Genomic DNA, 14,639 nt, shown 5'->3' on the forward strand with positions numbered 1-14,639 from the left:
TTGGGATAATTAAATAAAAAAAATAAATAAATAAAAAAACAAAAAGTTTACTTGGGTTTGCTTTTTACAGCGCAAAATAAATAAAAAATTAATCAAAGAAAATGTTTATAATATTCATTTTCTTTTAATGTGAAATGTAAACACTGAATTGGAAGATAAAATTTTTACGTTATAACGAAGAAAAACCTGGTCAAAACCTAAGCAAAAGTCATAGTGTCGTGGTGCAAAATTTACCAAGGTATTTAGAATTACAAAAGTAACTTTAAGTTAGAATTTATAAGCATGCGTTAAACTAATCACTGCTAAAGTTTTTTTGTAAATGTAGATTTTAGTTCAAACTTCTAAACTTGCAATAGTAAGCAATTAGGCAGGTAGCCTGTTTCTTGGACTCAACAGACCCACCACTTCTCTTTTGTCCTTTACTCACCAGACAGCTTAGAAAACTTCTCCTTCAGCCGTCTAAAGTTACTGAATTATACTGAACTAATCTCAGAATACACCAGTTAAATAGTTCAACGGTAGTATGTTTACAGATTTCGTTAGTTACACCGTGTGTGTTACTAGATGTGATCGAGATTATTTACTTTTCCAAATAACCTAAGTTCATTTATGTGTTCTGCAGAATCAGGAAACAAAACATAAAAAAAGTATTGATTATATAAAGAGCTAAATTGATTAAAACATTCAATTACAAAATATTCATAAAGTTATTTTATCATACTCGTAATTTATTTCAACTATTTCGGTAAAATTTCAGTGTTATTTTTTTACGCAACAAACAGATTATAAAAATACATAATTTTCTTAAATTAAGAAAATACCAACTAAAATTTACTGGATATAAAATTTACTTTGTGCATTAAGAAACAGAATAATAAAACATATAAAACAGTAGCAAATTTGAACAAATTATAGATTAAATATTGAAGAAATACACTGATTACAAAAAAAGAACGATGCAGTATCTGATAAATATATAAAAATTTCACTTAAACTTTACTTTAGTGAAATGTCGCTATTACTCGGTATCGTAAGTGATAAAATATATAAATTACAAATTTTATTGAAACTAAATTTTATTTTTATTGAAACCAGTATTACAGTAGACTAATCATTTTTAACCGATGTTTTACTTTACAAAACTCTCTGTTTCACTACATAAATAAAAAAAAAAGTTTACCTCTTTTGGGCTAGAGCAAGGCTATTTTTAATGCATGTATAGGAATGAGTTATTGAGCTGATGGGACGTAAATATTGTGGGTTGAGTATTTTTTTTTTTGTATTCAAGCCGCTATTCACAGGTTGCCGGGGTTACGAACTAAAAACAAAAATTATGGGTACATAATATCAGATATCCTATCTTGTTTCACCTGCTACACACCAGACTAAAATAGCAGATTGTTATACAGAAAACTTTATTATATTACAGTTGTTTACTAAACCGATTCATTTTAAAGCTTTAATTGAAAAAAGAAATAATTATCTCTAGAAGTGTGAATAACCGCAGGGCTCGTGGTTACAGACACACATGCGTGTAAAAGAAAAAGAAGAGAGAGAAAACAAAAGTAAGAGTTAATGGAAAGTGTTGAAAATGTAGAGAAATAATATAGCCTAAGGATATATATATTTTTTTAAACAAGGTGTTGAATAGTATTTTCCTTCCTTATCATTGAGTAGTATTTTCCTTATCCTTTTGGGATATTTAACATGAGTGGATTTCATATTACATATAAGATACATTAATATCTTTTAAATTATTAATAATTCTAATTTACAAAAATTATATCAAAATTTATATAATTTACATTAACGCAAATCCCCAAACCAATTTTGTGATTTAGAAAACTTTTCAAAACTAATAATAAACTACGCGAGACAAAGGCTGTTAGGAAATTTGGATTAATCTGAGTTAATAATAAATTATATATTTCAAGTTTAATCAATTTTCATTTATTACTTTGATTTTTTTACCTATTACTTTTACAATGGAAAACAGGAATATCCATTTCTATTTATTTAAAAAAAGTATTAAAATTTGAATGTAAAGTGGTCCTTACTAATCAATGTAGTAAGTAAAAAAAGTTATTAACTCATCCACAGTGAACGCAGTAGGCGTATTTTGAGATTCTGGTTAACGAATTATTGAGAATATTGCAGTGGTCAATGATGTGTGAACGATTAAATATTAGTAATATTCAAAATATATAACACGTTGCTAGACCAAAAAAAAAATTGAAATTAAAGACTGGAGTTAAATTTACTAACGCGAATCCCAAGGAACGGAATTATGGGATAAAATTCATATTTTAAATCTACATTAATTAAATCCGCAGTTGGGAAACGAAAGCAGGGAAGTAGAATTATATAAGAAAACTATTGTTTTTTTACTTATCCAACATTATTTTCTCTAAGATATAAAAAAAATCTTTGAAATCTAATTACTGTTCTATTAAATAATTATAGAATCGGATAATATACTTTTTAATATTTATAATACTGGTTTACTTCAATCACATTATTATTTAGTGATTGCCACATGACGCTAAAATTATCTACTGAGATTTTAATTTATATATTTTAGGCGTATTACGTTCTCGCTGTTAACCGCCAACTAGTTCACATGTCTATTCAGTTTCGTTTTGTACCTTGTACCGAATCGTCGTATTTTCTCTCGAACGATTAGCCATTACAGGTATTTATGTATTTCAGTGTTTTTGATTTTATTTCACTAATATATCTTCAACAGGTAAAGTAAAAGTTTTTTTTATAACAGCTTCATTGAAGAAGGAGTATAGAAATTTTTTCAGTAGTGTGAGTACAAAAAGATGAAAAATAAATTATTTGAGCTAAAATCCAAATTAAGTAGGATTTAAAGTAGAAAATTTAACAAAGAACCTTATCGTATGAAGAAACAATACACAAAACGCTTATACAATCACATTTTGTAAGCGTTTTTTTTTAAATAAAAAAACAATTCATGGATATCGCTGACTATAGTCTGTCACGTAATTATTGACACGCAACATAATTGAAAACGATAAAAAAACATCATTTAGGTCGTATTCATGTTTTTGCTCAAAACATCATCAGTGCGTAAATTATTCCAAGTACTTTTGAGGGCTTAGTTCAAGTGCCTGAGGAAACGGCAAGTGACCAGAAATAATGTATAAGATGTAATATAACCGGTGATTTTTTCAAACGAATTAATTTTTAACTGCTCGTAAGTGCGCTGTGATTAATTTTTAAGATTACGAAAAAGATTCAAAACTTCAAACCATCTAGTCAAAAACTATAGAACACTAAATTGTCATAACTATATAGTTAAGACAGCAATTGATTAATTTAGTAATAAAATAACTATTTGTTTACTAGTCTTGTTAATTAAATTTTTTGTCCCTAACTAAACTATATAGTTGTATTACAGTAATTCTAATGTATGTACGAATTTTTCCGATGGAAGTGTTTTTTTTTTTTTTTTTTTTTACCTTTTTTTCTACCACTTATAAGTTTCCTCTACTACTTGGTAAAACCTCATAGAAATTGTTTTTGTAAATTTATGTGATGCATCCTTAAGGTAAATAAAGGTAATTAATTTTTTCAGAATACAGTCAAGATTAATAAAATTTTACATACATTTTCCTTTTTAAAAAAAATTTGTTTTGTATCCTACATTCTTCCTATATATAAAATATAGAAATAAAGTAATAATTAATTAAGACAGAAGAATTTCACTGTTTGTAATTTTAAGAAATTAAATGCTATAAATTACTTGTATATTATTATTATATAACTGCGAACTAGAATTAATTGTACTAGCACGGAGCCTAGTCTTCTGTCTAACTTGTCCATTCATCACTTAACCCTTGGAAAACTTGCCAAACTCTTTCCCGCATTCCCTTATAACTCGTCATACCACTGGTCCTCGTCCATTGTCTACTGGTGGTCCTATTGTTTACTGAGGTAATTCAGTCTGCTATGCGTTTAACCCGGGGTTATGACGCTTCACCTAGATGTTTTGTCTCCTCAAAATCCAGTTTAATCTCAACTATGTGCTTCTTCTGTTGTCATATTTTTGTATCATATCTCTTCTATGATTTCTCATTATAAAATACTTATTTTACAAAAATAAGTTACAAAAATCTTTTCTTAGCTTCTGAAATATTTTAATCTGGTGTATTTAAAATGCTAACAGTATATTTCTAGTTATTCAAAATAGTGAAGTTCAGATAACCAGGATTTATGAAGTTGAAAATAATCAAAAGTTAATTCATTAAGAAACAAACATTTTTGTCAGAGAGTTTATTAAGATAAATTTAAAAACAAAGTATCCTGTAAATTAGTAGTAATTGGATATTGTTTAAGTAGTGTATATAAATTAGTATTATTTTATTCAAATTTGTCATTTTGTTTTTATAAAAAGAAAAATTTTCGTTTTCTTTCTTGTTTCTTTCGTTGTCTTGTGGCTATGCCATCCCAAAATGTAATTAATAATAAATTAGAGAGAAAGGATTTATCATACATAGTGTGGATTGTTAGTTATATTTTATTCATTGTATTAATTGTATTATTCTTTGTTCAAACTTTTATTGTATTATCATTGGAGGTATCACTAGAACCCATTATTTTACGTCGTTGTTGTTTTTATACTATTTCCTTATAGTTTCTTTACTTGGAAAACTTATTGTAAATAAAACAGTAAAAAAAATAAACGATTCGTATAAAACAACTGAGATATTTATCTGCCTCCACGATTTGGAAATATAAATTCTTTAACAAATATAATAACCAGTATTATTAAGTAAAATTCATTTAAGAAAGATTAATTATAATTAGCCTTTAAAGAAGAAATTCTTTTATATATAAATTCTATTACCAAGCAATGGAACGTTTATAATCCTCTTTAATTTTTACGTCATTTTAAATTGTTTGACATGATTAAATTTCAAAATAATTTATTCTGGTTTGTAGTCTCTAATGCTGGCGTGGTCTCCATCAGAAATTTTCATGACAGTTTGTGGAAGTATTATTACAAAGAATACTATCGTAAATTGGGATTTTTTTTATCATTATTACTAATATGTTTGTAATTGTATTAAAAATAGCTCTTTTTTATTTAAGTTCTATCTATATTTAATAATTTATTTATTATAATACAAAGCTTATTGTTTAATATTACCTTATAGTTTAAAAGATAAGAAAAGTAAATTATATAAGGTTATAATTAATATTGTTAATCGTAGATTAGGCTACTTTATTTTTAGAAAATAAATTTAGTAAAGGAAAAAAAGAGTGAATTTCATAAATTCAAGAGTATAAAAGAAAAGCTTTTCTTTGTAAAGTGAAAAAGGGGATCTCCTTAGTTTAACGTCATTTACACAGTATTCATTTACCTTATCTTAAAGAAGCCTTTCATTTATTAATTCTTTTTTATACTACCAACATAATGATGGATGATATATATTTTCTAATGGGTATAAGCCTAATAGTAAACGTACTTTTATTGCAAATAAACAAATAACAATAATATTAATAAATAAATACAATCATAAAATATTATAAATGTTATTCGGATGTAATATTTTATTTGTCCATATTTATTCATCACATTTATGTGATGAATAATAGGGTGTTATATGCATGCTTTTTTTTATTAGAAATAGATTTTTTCTTGGAAGCCGAGAGATTGTGATATACAGCTTCCTGATAGTGAGTGATGCTGTTGCTCAAAGTGGTTTTCGATCGTCAAGAGAATAATAGATTCACGGTTCAAACTTTTCAAGTGGGCCATCAATTTTTCCTTCTTTTTATTTTAAAAGGCTGTGGTCATCTTTCAAGTAAATACAGAAATACACTATTTATATACACTATCATGATGAACACGGTTCTATTTCATGTTGGATATCTGTAAAAAAATAAATCGTATAGCATTATTTCAAAATAATCTATTTGAAAAATAATGCTTTATGAAATTGTTATTTTGTTGTTTTTGCTGTTTTTTTAACAAACATAATATAATAAATTTAAAAAAAATGTTTACTTCTACTGCTTGTTTTCTGATTAGTAAAATACTACATTACGTAGTTTATTGTATATACAGTTTTACCTATATTACAGTATTGATTATTAACTTAAAAATAAACTAAAATACATTTATAAAAAGAAAAGAGAGTAGAAATAAAAGTATGTATATAACTTAAAATTAATATATATTACAAGGCTAAAAGATAAATTAAAACTAATGAAACGGCAATTGAAACCTTAAAGTAACCCTACTGAGAATTGAGTGTGGTTAGTAGAGTGTACATTATATAAATTCAAATGCTGCTGCTTTCAAATTAACTCGGCTCATAGACAATAAAAACAGTTTCGTTTGTTGAGTATTTTAAGGGTTGTTCTAATTAATAGTTAGTAAAGTCAGCCGATTATGAATTAGTTTAAAAAATAAAATGCATATAAACCTATCAAAAAAAAAAAACTTATCAATTAATTTTATTACTTTTATCAAACTATTTTACACCAATGTATTTGGTTTCAATTCATCGAATGATTTTGTTCTCGACTTCTTCCAAGTTAAAGTTATAAAATACGAGTAAGAATATAATGTTATTTTTTCCAGTTGATGATAGCATATATATCTGAAGAAATTATAAAAGTATTTTTAATAAAATAAAACAAACATAATCCTTTATCCATTACGTGTTGTTATAAATAATTTTTTATATGTGTAGCTCCCGCGCAGCTTCGCCCGCACTCTATGGTTACTTGAATTTTCCATCGCGGTCTATTATTTTTAGTCAAGTAACCGGTGTGAAGTTGCAGCCAGTCACACATACAGTAACGATGGGAAAGGCTGTTTTGGTTGAGCCGCCGCGCCGTATATCATCGCATCCCATAAAAAGTGATAGATATAAGTTATAGTGGTAATAATAATCTTTATTCCACAAAATATAAAGATAATAATTGAATAGAAAATTATTTACAGTTATAAATTCTTAAAACATAAACTTAATAGGCATATCTCCAAACAGTAATACAAAATTGTAGTAAAATAATAAAATTAAATAAATATTTATTATAATCTAGTGAAACCAGTACCCCTTCACAATAATAACTCTATTGGAGGTAACCGCCCATTATTTTCAATGAGTAAAATAACTATCTAACCATTCACTGAAAAATGTGTCAAGTGTGAATTTTCAAGTGGATAACAAAATTAATTGCACGATACAAGTCTTATAATACTAAAATTTTAAATTAATGAAAAGATTATATATACACACGGATTAAATAAATCAGAACCATAAATATAATAGAGTGAGTGATAAAGTTGAAAAGAAATTAATCCTATAATAATAAATATAAATAAAAATATGAAACATTCAGAGTCACCGATTTCACCCAGAATCACAGGACAATTAATTAAATAACTGTCTACATCTTCAATTGACAACAACCAATCGTAAATAAATAGTAAAAATGTTTTAGAGTCTTCTTTGAATTTAAATTCCCTTGGTTAGCGATTAAATGTTTCTGGATCTAAGTACGAATAAAAACGTTTAAATAACTCAATTTTTGGCTTACGAGAAACTACTCTATCCGCTTGCCACAAAGGCCTCTTAACTAAAGTACCAGGGATTCTATCCTGTTTACTGCTTTATAACACGTCATTAGTATTCTATAGAAATATACTCGTATATAACGCAATGGCAAGACCTTAAGACATCTGAATAACGAGAACGAGTCATGTTGACTACTTTTACCCCAATATTATACGTACTACATGCTTCTGAGCAACATAATCAGATCTATAAACATTGCAGTAGGCTCCACTCCAACATATCACCCCATAATTCAACCGTGACCCTACGAAAGCATAATACAGCGATTTCAGAACTCTGATAGGGGAATGTTTTTTTAAATAATAGAATTTATTTAAACAAATACTAATTGCTTTTTGCGATTAGTAATATGGACACTCCAGAATACTCTACTGTCCAAAGTAATGTCCAAGTGATGCAAATATTCTTCAGATATTTATCTGAAGAGTATTTTTAAGTCCAAATCTACTGAATATGGCGTTTAGTATAGACGAAAATGGGAAAAATTGCAATTAATTTCAACACTTTTTTACTTCTCTTCACCACCATTCAAGCTCGAATACTTAATATAGAAACAGGTTCATTCACAAACAGGTTAAACTCACCAAATATCAGGTTTTTATTTTCATTATTTATCGAAAAATTAAAAAAAAATAGTCGGGTTTCAAAAAAAAATTAAAAATCCATTTTAACCATATAAACTCGGAATTTAAAAAATCTAGAAATTGGTTTTTAGATATTCACTTGAAGAATTCACACACACAAAAATCAAGCTGATGTCTTTATTTGTTATCAAGATATTCAAAAATAATAAATTTATTTTTACTCCATTTTACTCTTTTAAACTCGGAATTTCAAGAAATGTTTTGTTAGTGTGCACTTACAGCGTTAGAAGAACGTATATGAATAATTTTTATCAATTTATTTTCAGTAATTTTTGCTTGACGTTGATTATGAATCAGTCATGATATGTTGATATTTTGAATTCATTAAGACCTCTATTGTAGAACATCTTGGGAACGACTCGCTATAAGAATTAAGTGACTTGCCTCCTAGCGACCCGAACGAGACGTGTAGCACCATAACGGATTGATTAGTTATTATTTACAAGTTTAAATAAATAATTATTCATATTAGTATAGCCTATGGTATTCCGGATTACATAATGAAGCTAATGTTTTAATTTGCTGGCGATTAGTTTATACATTCTTGAGAGTTTTGGAAAGGTACAAAGGTTTCCTAAAATAAATTATTATCCTATTAGTTTTTTCACTAACTTCATATTTATATAATAACAAGATTGCGGGCAGATGAAACGTATGTATATATACATACTTTTTAATACGTATATATATATATATATATATCAGCGTTCCCCGATATCGCGGGCGCTTTGCCTGCGATATCAATGCAGCTTCACCTGCAGTATATCACCTTCGAGCGCTGAAAAAAGGAAAGTAGTAATTTTTACTGCTGCATTATTCTCTGGTTTGCTGCTGCTGTAACTGGTGATGCGTGCCCGTCCGTAAAATGTTATTGCTGAAGCACATCCGTCGATGTGTTGCTCAGCATTTAGAGTTTTTGGTGTTGTTGATCCCATTAGTGGTCGAATTTTGGGAAAACCACAAGTTGATGTTCAGATATTAAAGGGAAGAAAATTGATTCCAAAAATCAAATGGATATATCAATTAGATTCCGAGAAATGCGCAAAAATGAAAAATGTAAAGAAAAAACAATTTATCCCCTTTCGCGCCTTCGCATCCCCGTCCACATATATACCCTTTCACCTTCGTCCACCCTATGTGGTTATTTGCGTTTCCCGTCGCATTCAGGGAATGTTTAACCGATCATAGTTCGCTTCGCTCATCCTTACCATCCTGTTGGACCCCGCTGTGTTCATTAAACTCACGCTTGTGAAAAAACTAATGATAAATAAAACTTAAAACCCGTTTAATTTATAAAAAAATATAAGTGTCTTACAGTTTCTTCAGAACAACAGATTGATCAGCACAGAACCCGGAACTTTGAGTGATCTAAAAATGTCGGTTTCAAAAGTCGGCTTCCATCTTAAAATTATTAGTTATAACTGGTTTCTCGTAGTTCGTATGGGTTAAAACTATATTTTTCCTGGTTCTTAGCTTTACCTGACAAATACCCCTAGAATGTGATCGTACTTCGTTTCTCATTTATTTTTAAATTTTTTAATTACTTTTATTTTATGTTTTTTAGTCAAGCTAACCGGAGGTAGTGCAGTCAGTCAAGTTGCACGTACAGTAACAGTGGCTGTATTAGTTGAGCCGCCGTTACCGCCGTACACCGTAACTCCATTGCACCCTTAAAAAATCACCGTTGCGCTCCTTAAAACATCGAAATTAAAGAAAAACTGAAAATGGTTTTTAGATATTTATCTTAAGAGTATTTGCAAGCTCCAGTCTAGTAATATCTTGCTTAGATTAGTCAGAAGTGGGGAAAAATTTCAATAATTATTCAAATTTATTTTACCTTTCTTTCACTCCTTTCTAGGTCGAATTTCAAAAAATCTACAAATTGGTTTTTAAATATTAATATCAAGATTACTCACAACAAAAATTGAGTTAATATTTTTATTTGTTTTCCAGAAATTTAAAAAAATAACTGGGTTTCAAAAAAATTCAAAATAACTATTAGTACTGAAACTGAGTATACTAATCTGTGTTGCTTTTATGAGTCAAATAATTTTTATTATATATCCATTCTCTGTGTTGAGTATATTGGATATTTCCTTGTTGCGCTGTATATCTCCTGCATTTCCTCTCTAAAAAAAATAAAATATAAAAAAAATATTATAGATAAATAAAATACAGCTAAATAAAACTATAAAAAGAATAAAATCAGTTTATTTAATAAACATTATACCTATCAGAGCTTCGTTAAAAATTGTCCTGAAAAAAAAAATATATATTATAATATATATTATTTTATATATATCTTAAGTCTTATTTTAAAGATTGTAACATTAGAAATTGGCATTCAAAAATAAAATTCTAAAGGTCTAGTAATCTTTATCTTCAAGTCATTAACATCAACAGTCAATTTACAAAGTACAAAATATAAAAGAAAATTAATGTGTATATATAAATTGCATATTTATTCCCTAAGGAAGGTCTATTAGATAGGCATCTAATCCCTTGATTAGCCTAGTTATTTAATGTAAATTATAACTAATTGTTTGTTTTATAACCAGGAAAGAACTTTTCGTGGAAACGAATTTATTCTCACATGTTTTAAACATCTGGAGTGTCATCTGCTAGCAAAAATTATCAAATTACTTTATTTTTTATTTTTAAAATAGCAATGTAAACTCTGCTAAAAGGATAAAACGAATAAAGAACAAAAAAGTTTTTTTTTAAAGACCTCAATTTTTTTATTTTTTTATCTATTACGAAGCTCGTTCAATAATTAAAGAGACTGTAAAAGAGTTATTATTTATTTAACGAAAATGAAACTAATGCTACTTTTCAACGTAATCTTTGGCCATATTCCATCTATCTGTAAGTTTTTCTTATTCCAGTAGTAACCAATTGTTGGCCTAAGTATCTGAACCGCCGGCCTCCGTTTCGCGAGTGGTAGCCTTTCGGCCTTTCACCTGGAGGTCCCGGGTTCGAATCCCGGTCAGGCATGGGATTTTCACGTACGCTATAAATCATTCATCTCATCCTCTGAAGTAATGCTTAACTGTGGAACTGGATTTTAAACAAAATAAAAAGTATCTGAATCATTCTTGTACTCCTTCTACCCGCCCATTGTTGTCAAAATCGGTGAAACGTAAAAACTTTATGGTGCTTGATTGGGCCTCTATAGTGGATGTGACAATACTTCTCAACGCAACTTTTGAGTAGCTGTCAGTTTTTTTGGGAAGTATGATGTTGAGCGTTATCATGCAGAAGAAAGAGAACTAGGAAACTTTTTGGACTTTTCCCACATTGTAGGTTTCACTATGTTTTCTGTTTTCATCTCAGCATAATACTCACTGTTGATCGTTATTGTTATTCCAAATAATCATTAGAGTTTTACAGTCCCAAAACACAGTTTTGGACACATTATCACCTGACGGTTAGGTTTTGATTTTTTCCTGGCGGGCGAACTCAGATGTTCCATACTCTGACGTTTGGATTCGAACTGAAAATGATAATCTAACTTCCCTCAATAGTTTTTATGTGACTTAAAAAATATTAGCTTACGTTGTTTAAATTCCTTTTTAATTTTGAGTCAACTGTCTCAAAAATTATCTTGAACAATTTTTACTGTAATTCTGCTTATCGTGGATAATGGAATAGACAGTGGCGATACTCTACTACTACAACTTTCAGCAATTTTTAACATTTTTATGCGTTTGACTTTGTGAGTAAGATTAATGCGATTTTTCAAAGCTACATTCAAAACAATCACTAGCCATCACCTACGATCGTCATTAGTGACACTTGTTCTGCCCGATTTAAACTGTTTAATTCAATTATAAACATTTTCACACTTAATATACTGGTTTTACACTTTCAGTAAATAGAATCTCATCACATCATACTGTTCTTCCACGGTAATCGTTTTCAAACGAAGCCGACACTTTAAAATATAAAAAGTTATAATACCGAAAAATTTTTTCAAACTGATATTTTCTGTATCACGATTATATTTTACCATATAATATATTTATATGGGTAAAAATTAAATAAAAATCTTTTTTGGAGGTAATTTAATAGTATAAATACAATCCACATTTAATTATAAAATATCAAAATTTTGTATATTGTGAACGGGGTCTAAAATAATATTTAAGATATACATTAGGTATTAACGGAAGTAACTTAACAAAGTAATTCAACACCCATTGTATTAACGGTAAACACATATGTCTTAGATATGTTTCATACTCACAAGAGATTTAGAGTATGGTAAAGTTACAGAGGAGTGTGAACTTAGAATTTCCAACACCTGACAACAATTCATCTCTAATATTGACGTATGGCTCTCTACACGGAAAATCACAAGGAATATTCATATCGTATATCTTCATTTCATTTCAAACATATATCTTACAAACCTCATAAATTACAACAGAATATACCTCGGATTAATAATAAGGTAAAAGAATTTTCAAAATTATTATCCTAAAACTTATTGATTTTGTTGAAGTTTATTTAAATTGAATTTTAGAATAAATTTGTTACGTTAAAAACCCTAACTTTAATAATTCAAAATGTATAAGTTAATTATTATTTTTAATCCCGATTTCTTATTTCGAAATGCGATGAATAATTCCAAAGTAATATTAATATATACAATCTTAGTAAAATTTCTCTTGAACCTGTTTTTTGGCAGAGATTATACAGTCTATGAAACCACTATGACATCTTCAACATCTAATCGGGCTTTCCAGTATTGTTTCTACGAAAACGTATATGATTAAAATATTCTAAAACTCATTATTAAAAATAATTTGACAAATAATAGCCTAAATATTCTAAGATACTGATAGTTTATTTTAAATAAAATGAAAAATAAAACTCAATAACTACATACGAAAACCTTTTTTTTCAATCTAAATGTATATTTCATTGTAAAAAAATCGTGAATAGCAGATACTGAAAAAATATATAAGTAATATAAAAATAATAATAATAATTATCAAATAAGTAATGTAACAGAATAAAACGATTATTTAAAAAAAAAAAAAAACAAAAAAAACTTTTAATCGTTCAGAAAGGTAAATATCCTTAAAAATGGAAGGTAAGGTATCCTTATCAGAAAGGTAAAATTGGTCTTTGTTCTTGTGTGCAGGATATATTAATCATATACATCATGGATTGTGAAGTTCGTGTATTAAAATAAATTTGTTCTGCTGCCACTTTATACTCGTAGTTTATATAAAAGAAAAATAGTTAATGAACATTAAAGTTATCGAACGTTTTACAAAAGTTTCATTGATGAAGGTATTAGGAATTACGAAAAATACTGGTGTAATAATCATCACTTGCTGTTCCAAAATCTCTTTTAATCTCTATAATAACCTCGAACCGTTAAAGTTTTGAAAAAAATATTTAACATTACAAGTACATAAAAACAAAAAAAAAATTATATTTCAACAAAAGGTTTTAGTGTTAAAATTTTAAACTGGAATAATAATTCCTATCTTTTATTTATCTTGAAAAATGGTTTACGGGCACTTTTTCTTTATATAAAAATAATATTTTTTATATATAAATTTCTTCAAAATAATTAATGTCTGGTAATTAATTACACATTTTTCATATTTGAACTTTTTTTTAAATAATTACCCAATACGTGATTAATAAATATTTCAACTTAATTTAAGATATCACCGAACGAAAAATAATTCGAACTGCTAAATTTAATTAAATTTGCATTCAATTATCAGTAATCTCATTGAGCCTTTTACAATCATAATTCCCAATGATCTCAAAAAAGGCGATATCTCTGATAATATTCAGCTATTTATACATAGATTTGAACGAAAGTCCTATTTTCATGGTTAATTCGTAGTTAAACACTTACGGCTGAAATGATGATTGAATTTATTGTTTCTTTCCTTTAATTTGTTTAATTTCGTTTGTTCTTATGTGTTTTAGTTAGTTTGTTTTAATTTGTTCGTTATAGCAAACGAATTAAGACCTGTTACATTTTGCTGTAACCTGTTAAATTTTCCGACCTGACTGTTTTATTATTTTACTAATTTAGATTTTTTTTTAAATAAACCACCAGCCAAATGATTAAATTAACTAAAGTTTCCTCCCGAAATATGTAATCTACACTGCGGGGCTTTTATTTCAAACAAAATACTGTTTAATACTTGTTATATAATAGCACAATCTAAATTCTTTACTCATTGTCCTCAACTAGCAGGGTTAAACACATTATAAAATACTAAAATTGTTGTAGAATTCATGTATTATAAAATTAAAATGATTTTACATGTTTACCCTTTGTCCACAAAATATATTGTAATATTTATCATGAAGATTGCCTACAATTTTTATAAAAAAAAGA

Source organism: Lycorma delicatula, chromosome 2 (assembly GCF_047948215.1).
Source record: "Lycorma delicatula isolate Av1 chromosome 2, ASM4794821v1, whole genome shotgun sequence".
Classification (NCBI taxonomy): domain Eukaryota; kingdom Metazoa; phylum Arthropoda; class Insecta; order Hemiptera; family Fulgoridae; genus Lycorma; species Lycorma delicatula.